Raw genomic sequence first — 7,538 nt, forward strand, 5'->3', positions numbered from 1 at the left:
TCCACTTGTGGTATTTCTGTTACAGCAACACTAAATGACTAAGACAAGGGCCTTCTCTGTGTTGAGCTAAATTGAGTTCATATGAACACTTAACAGCAGAACAACAGTGAGGACCGGATTTGACCACCTTTTCTCTGCCAACCGTAACTCATATGCTACATGAGCATGAATCTAAGTATCTTTGAACAGAAGAATTTAGAAATGACATTTTGCTACTCACTAGAATAAATACCTGTCCTTGAACTTGGAACCCTCTAAATCACCGAAGATGGTAAAAGCCATACAAAGCTAAGTGTTTTTTGCTTTACATATCCTTTCTTAAGAATGTGATATTTTATCTAAATGACTGGATGATGTCTAAGTTTCTGTCCAGTTGAGGATTTTATGTTCAGTCGTATGTCTGTTTCCAGGAAGCTTATCAGCCTTGTGTCTGGGGCCCCAGATAATGGAACAGAATGAATGACGAGCTTCACGGTTCAAGCACAAAGAACAAGCTATAGGTCCAGTGATGCATAAAATAGTAACAGTAGTTATAAAGTAAAATGTTCTTTTTTCACCCATAGTTTGTAAACTCTATGTAGGGCAGGGGGAGCTGCACCCAGTTATGCACCAATGTTATAACTCTTGCTCCAAGTTAGAAGAGATAACATGAACTGACCACCAACCACATGCTAGATGCAGTTCTAAGTACCTTTACCTACATATCTCTTTTAGCCTTCACAAAATTTTATGATCTAAAGTAAAATGTGGTACCTATTCATTGTGGAATACTACACAATAGTTAGAAGCAACGAACTTAATGTTTTTATAGTAACATGGATAGGTTTTTTTTTTTTTTTTTTTTTTTTGTAAACTTAATAGTGTGGAAAAAAAAAAAAACAAAGAAGTCTAAGGCCAGTTCACTTCCCTAAAAGAGGATTATGTGACCTTGCCCAATTCCATGCAACTCGAAGTGCCTAATAATAGACGGGTTATATTTCCTCATCTCAGGAGCCCTGGTGGTACAGTGGTTAAGCACTCAGCTGCTAATCAAAAGGTCAGCAGTTTGAGTTCAGTGCAAGAAAGATACGGCAGCCTGCTTCCATAAAGATGACAGCCTTGGAAACCTATGGGGCAGTTCTACTCTGTCCTCTAGAGTTGACTCGAAGGCCTTTTTTTTTTTTTAACTTCTTTGTCCCATTGTTGAGCTTATACATATGACTTGTTTTGACTTATGGAATGGAAGCAGGTATGACAAATGCCAAGTCCAAGCAGAAGTTTTAAAAGGCATCACAAGTTCTGTTAACTGTTTTGCCATTCCCTTTTGTAAGAAAATAGCTTGTTCCCCAAAAGTGTCTGCTCCTTCAACCTGGGTTCTAGAGGGAGAAGATGGAGGAGGACAGCCTAAGCCTCCAACGCACAATCACTAACATGTAGTGTAAGTAAGAAATAAATGTTGCCATAAACCGTTAAAAAAAAAAAAAAACTTCATGATCTATTATTAAGATTCTATTTTTGCTGATGAGAGAAACAGAAACACAGAGGGGTTAAATCATTTGCTCAAGATCACACCAAGAAGCACTGAAGTTGGGATTCAAACTCTGGCACTCTTACTCAAGAGTTCATAACAGTAACCACAACACACCCTACACCGTTGAACAGTTTCCTTCTGCTCCACACACGGCTCCTTGGAAAGCATGGCCAACTCATCTGCTGGGTCAGCTCTCACATGAGTCCAGTTAACTGAAAGTGATGTGGTATAGGAAATGGAGGATTGTGGCTACCTACCTGTTCTAAGATGGAGGGAATGAATCCCAAGTTTGATTTTGAGAAGTCTGAGTTGGAGAGTAGGTGGTGGGGTATCGATAACAGCTTTAGAGTGGCAACTGGACAAAAAAGGACCTCTGTCCTCCTGATGGGATAAGTTTCAATGAGACCTTTAAAATGGCCCTCCCTCTACCTAATTTTTGGGGAGCACAAATTGTATTCATTCTCCCAACACATATTTGATCGTGCTTGTAGTACTCAAGTAACTCTGTTAAGAATTGAATGTCCTGGAAATTATTTTAAGGAGTAGGGGGAGATAGCTAAGGAGTTGGGGACACTGACTTGAGATATGAGGCTACCTGTCTGTACATTTTTCTCACCTTTCTCTGCCCAAGGGTGTTAGGTTTTTATTTGCATCCTGGCACAGGACAACCAGAGTCTGAAAGAGGATCTTCATTTGATGGCGTAAAAAGTTCTGATTGGCCAACTCTATTTGGGTTAATCAGTCAAGAATGTCAATAGTTCCTGTTATGCTGAGGTCATTATTGATCAAACTTCAGCACACGAAAAGCAAAAATAGTTATTGTGAATGACAGTTACAGGAAGGCTGATTCTGTGGCTGAACATCTACGAGAATCATAATAGGCTTCTTATGAAGCCAGACTTTGTATAAGATTTTTATGTTTAATGTGCTTCAAGGTTATGCAAGATTTAGGCCAGAGGACAATTTTAAGTTCTTATGATTGCACCTCTGTCCTTTTCAAAGCTTAGTTCCATTTCTACTCCCATTGGTGGCGTTTTGGAACTCTTCACTGGGTGTAAGATGACTTGCATTACTGAGAAAGTCACCATTTTCGTAGTTAGGACCTGAGAAAATGAGATCAATCTCCACTTAAAGGATTTCCATGTATCTGTAGATTTTTACTAAACGATTTACCTCTAATAGCAAGAGACAAAGTCTACCATGAATACACTGGCCAACCTGTATCAGATGGAAACTTTACATGTAGACAGATCACGTAACCTTATATCATCTTTTTCTTTTTTGTTAGATAATGCCATAATTTGGGGGACAAAACAATTATTTCTAGATATAAATACAATAGTGTTTTGATTTTGAAGAAAAAATATAAAGGTATGTTTTTCTTTGCTTTTTAAAGCTATGTAACTAGGTCCTCCCTTTCCTTCTAATATTAATTTAATGATCTGATTTTATATATTCTCTGAAATATTGAAATATTTTTTAGGTCTATATGATTTCATGTTATGAATAGTTTTCTTTCTATACGTGGGATACAAGCTATTACTGCCTCTGAATAAGTATTGATACACCACTTTATAGTGATTACTACAACCCCAGAAATTTGTACTGGATTTTAAAAAAGTGGTGAGTCATGAGAAAACGTAAAGAAACAATGCATAATTTTGAAAATATAAGGACAAATTTAAATCTTCCCCTTTGGGATGCATTTCCAAGTGGCTAATGCTTGCAAAATAATAATTTTTGCTTGAAGGTAATCTAGACATTTTGAGGATTCCAAGGCTAGACTTTAATTTTCGTGTTAAAAGGAGAATTCAGGTAAAAGGCCTGGGAGAATAGCAAGGAGTTACATTTTCCTTACTGGCAAAAAAACCCCAAAAAACAAAAAACAGGTGCCCAGCTAAATTTGTGGCCCTTGCAAAAGAAACCGTATTAGTTTAACCACTTCGTTATCTGACTTCCTCTAAGCAAAGAACATTATTTGTGTTGCCAATAACAGTGCTGAGAAAAACACACATTCTGAAAGTATGGGGAAAATCACCCTACCTTGAAATCCTAATTTAAGAGAATGCTAGAGACCACTGCAGTACCTGTAATTCAAACAGAAAGGTGTGCAAAAACAAACAACTCAAGTTTCAAAGCCTAAAGACAAAAATAATAAGAAAGAGCCTAAACTTGTGCAGCCTGTTTGCTTATTGTCTGAACAGAATGCATGAGAGATCCTAAGCCTGACAAACAATAGCATGGGTGGTAGGATTATGGGTGATTAATTTCCTTCCTTTCTCTATTTTCCATTTTTCCCCTTACCATTTATACACTACTTTTATATTATATGTGTGTTTTTTTAAATAAGCTCTTTTTAAATTATCCGTTTTTTCTCCAACTATGTACCCATATATGTATATGCCAACTGATCATGCCAGCCCTGTCTGCTGATACTCACTCAAAAAGATGCTGAACGTGAAAACCTAGGCAATTCCACCAGATTTCAGGACAAGCTAAACCTCAGTAATTTCTTACTTCTTAACAAAGTGATGTTTATCTTTAACTTCTATTTCTATCAAGGATGTGGGCTAATTACTCCTAATATTTAACTTTAAACTATACTAAGAAGCTACACAGTAAATTAAAAAAGTAAAATATTCTCTGATGTTGGTTGCCATTGAGTGGAAATATTCCATTCACTGGGACATGTTTTCCATAGGAAATGATAAGAGATATTTTGTTAAAATTATTTCAGGAGCTGGAAAAAGGGCTATAATAATAAAATCCATATTGTACAGAGTTCGTTTACAGGCTCATAAGTTTGCATATGAGCGAAAGGATAGCTGTGAAGTTTCATTAACTGGTGTTTCCACTTAACAGAGTTGAAGGCACGTAGGAAAAATTTCTGTTAGAATGCTGATACGCTGAAGAAGGAAAGGCATGCTGCAATGTAGACTCTACAGGTGAAACAGCCATACCACGTGGATCCAAATTCTAAGAAAACTAGTCAGCTAGAACTTTTAACTTCCTAAACCTAAAGGACACAAATTTTAAAGAATATAGAACCTACTCTGGACACATCATAGTCAAACCGATTAAAACAACAACGGTTAAAACAACAAAAAAATTAAAACAGGCAGTAAAAGCCAATACATTACGATCAGCGGAGCAAGGATTTGAACAAGAGTTACCAAATTCTATCAAACACTGTAGAGGCCAGAAGACCGCAGATCAACATTTTTAAAGTGAGAGAAAAAAAGAAGTCCGCCCAGAATTTCATGTCAGCGAAAGTATCCTTCAATAATAAAATAAATATTTTTTTTATTTATAAGGACATATCATACAAATAAAAGAAAACTAAAATATTTTATTGCCAGAAGATGTGTATTATAAGATATGCTAAAGGAAGTTTTTCAGGCAGAAGGGAAATGATACCAGAGGTAGACTTGGATTATCAGGAAGAAATGATGAGCTACAAATGGCAAACATCTGAGTAAATATGGAAGAGTGTTTTTCTCTTATTTCATTTTGTACAGTAGGATTTATTACATATGTAAAGGTATTATACATGACAACCATAAAGTAAAGAATGGGAGATGTGAGATAAATGCACTGCTACAGTTTCAAGGTTTCTACAATGGTTTGTGGAAGTTAAATTTATTTATTAAAATCTCTGAAACCACCATTAAAAATAGAATACAAAGAGGTTAACTAATAAAATTGATTAATATTGATTTCTAAAAAAACATTCAAATAATCTTAGAGAACTCAGGAAAGAAAGAAAAGACAAACAAAGAAGAGAAGGGACATATACAAAACAAATAACAAGATGGTAGATTTAAATCTAACCCTGCCAATAATTATGTTAAGTGTAAATGGCCTAAACACCTCAAATTAAAACACTACAACAAAAGAGATTGTCAGATAGGATTTAAAAGGAAAATCTATCTATATGATGTCTATAAGAGAAACACTTAAACAATAAGATACAGATAGGTTGAAAGTAACTGTGAGGACAGGAATAAAAGGCTGAATCTGTTATATTAATATCTGAAAAAAAATAGACTTCAATGGCTTTTATCAGAGATAAAGAGGGACATTTCAAAATGCTAAAGGGTAATTCATCAGGAAAATATAAACGTTTATTTATCTAATAACAGAGTTTCCAAATCTATGAAGCAAAAGGACAGAATTAAAAGAATCATGGGACAATTCCACCAGCATAGGTGGAGATTTTCTTTTTTTTTAATCTCAGTAATTGGTAGAATAACTAGGGGGAAAAAATAACTTAAGACATAGGCCCTAGTCTAGGAGTTGGTTATTGAGGAGTATCTTCACTAGATGAGCTGCTGCAGAAGGGGCACTCTCTCTTTGTAATCCCATTCACTGATGATACAAAAATAATAAAAAGGTTTTAACAAATGAGTAGGTCTGAGGTATTCCTATTACTATTTTTCTGTATGTTCTATGGAGCTCATGGGTGGTATAAATATTTCCTGGGCTTGGCTGCTAAAGATTAGATGTTCAAATTGACCCAGAGGTGCCTCAGAAAAAAGGCCTGGCAATCTACTTCCCAAAAATCAGCCATTCAAAACCCTACAGAGGCTTTCCTCTTTCCGCCATCTTGGAGCCTGTGGAGACCTACTGGGAACAGAACTTCTAAACTGGCAAATATGCCTAGAAAGCCATGGTCCAAGGCCATTTACGTTGGCTATAAACGTAGCCTCTGAAACCAGAGGGATCACACTTTTCTTCTTAAAATTGAAGGTGGTTATGTCTGAGACAAAATTGAATTCTATTTCCACAAAAGATGTGCTTATATGTACAAAACAAAGAACAACACAATGACTCCTGGCGACAAACCTAACAAAACCAAGCCATCTGGGAAAAAGTAACTCATGCCCACAGAAACAGTGGCATGGTTTGTGCCAAATTCTGAAGCAACCTTCCTGCTAAGGCCATTGGACACAGAATCTGTGTGATGCTGCACTCCTCAAGGATTTAAACTTATTAAAATTAAATAAATAAATTTGCGCCTATGGGGCACAGTTCTACTCTGACACATACGCGGTCCCCATGAGTTACAGCGGACTTGATGGCAAATGATTTTTTCATATGGTCTTTCTTCACTCATGTTATCTGGTAACCTAATTTCCCCAACTCCAAAAAGTAACTGAGCATCATTCTCTGGGATGGTCCTTTCCTGATTGCCTTCCTTCATCCCATTCCATTCACTTTGTATAACCTCAAAAATTATTTATTTCTTCAATTGTAACTTATCATTCTATATTGTTTCTTCATAACACATGTACTGTAGATCTTAATAGCAATGTTAGCCGGTGGATGGCTTACTTATTTTATTTTACTACTAATGGAATAAAATGATGGCACAAATAGGCCAATTCACTTAGTGGCTTTTATATTTGATCAAAAGACATAAAACAAGATGAAATAATTTTTTTTTGACAGATGAAATTGATAATAAGTTTAGACCATAAACCTGGTGTTTGAAAAAGAAGGCATCAGAGAGTTTTCATTTCCCTCCTCAACCCTTTCCTGCTTCTGCTAATAGGTCTGGTATCTGACTCTCTTTTATGAAGAAAAGATAAAAGCAAAGATTTTAGCCTACCCTGCTTCTCACAGGAGAGCGTATTCTTCCTTGGAAGTGTGTTACGGAACCACGTACACAGGTTCTTGATCTTAGTATTTTCTGGATATGTCAGCTGTCTTCTAGCTTATTAAAAAAAAAAAGCTTATTAACTCATCTCTAAAATGGACATATGGATAGGCTGCCCCTCCTATTTCACAGTGTTGCTAAAAAGACTAAATTAGATAATTTTTGTGAACTCACTTTGTAAAACCGTGAGGCATAATACAAATATTAGGTATCATCACTTGTTCTCAAGATCCTATTTAATTAGAAAAGGTGAAAGCTCTATTATCGCTCTTTTAATTATTTTAGCTCCTTTTGCTTAACCTCCCTTTTTTATTTATAGTGTCTTTACTTTTTCAATTAGGCTGGTAGAGTTTTGCAAAAATAAAAGGT

At 35.8% G+C, this 7,538-nt stretch overlaps 1 pseudogene; it reads left to right on the forward strand.

The window, feature by feature from the left end:
* Positions 1–838: 838 nt before the first annotated feature.
* On the forward strand, positions 839–7,020 carry LOC111752468 (large ribosomal subunit protein eL33-like; annotated as a pseudogene).
* Positions 7,021–7,538: the final 518 nt, after the last annotated feature.

Source organism: Loxodonta africana, chromosome 1, assembly GCF_030014295.1.
Source record: "Loxodonta africana isolate mLoxAfr1 chromosome 1, mLoxAfr1.hap2, whole genome shotgun sequence".
Classification (NCBI taxonomy): Eukaryota; Metazoa; Chordata; class Mammalia; order Proboscidea; family Elephantidae; genus Loxodonta; species Loxodonta africana.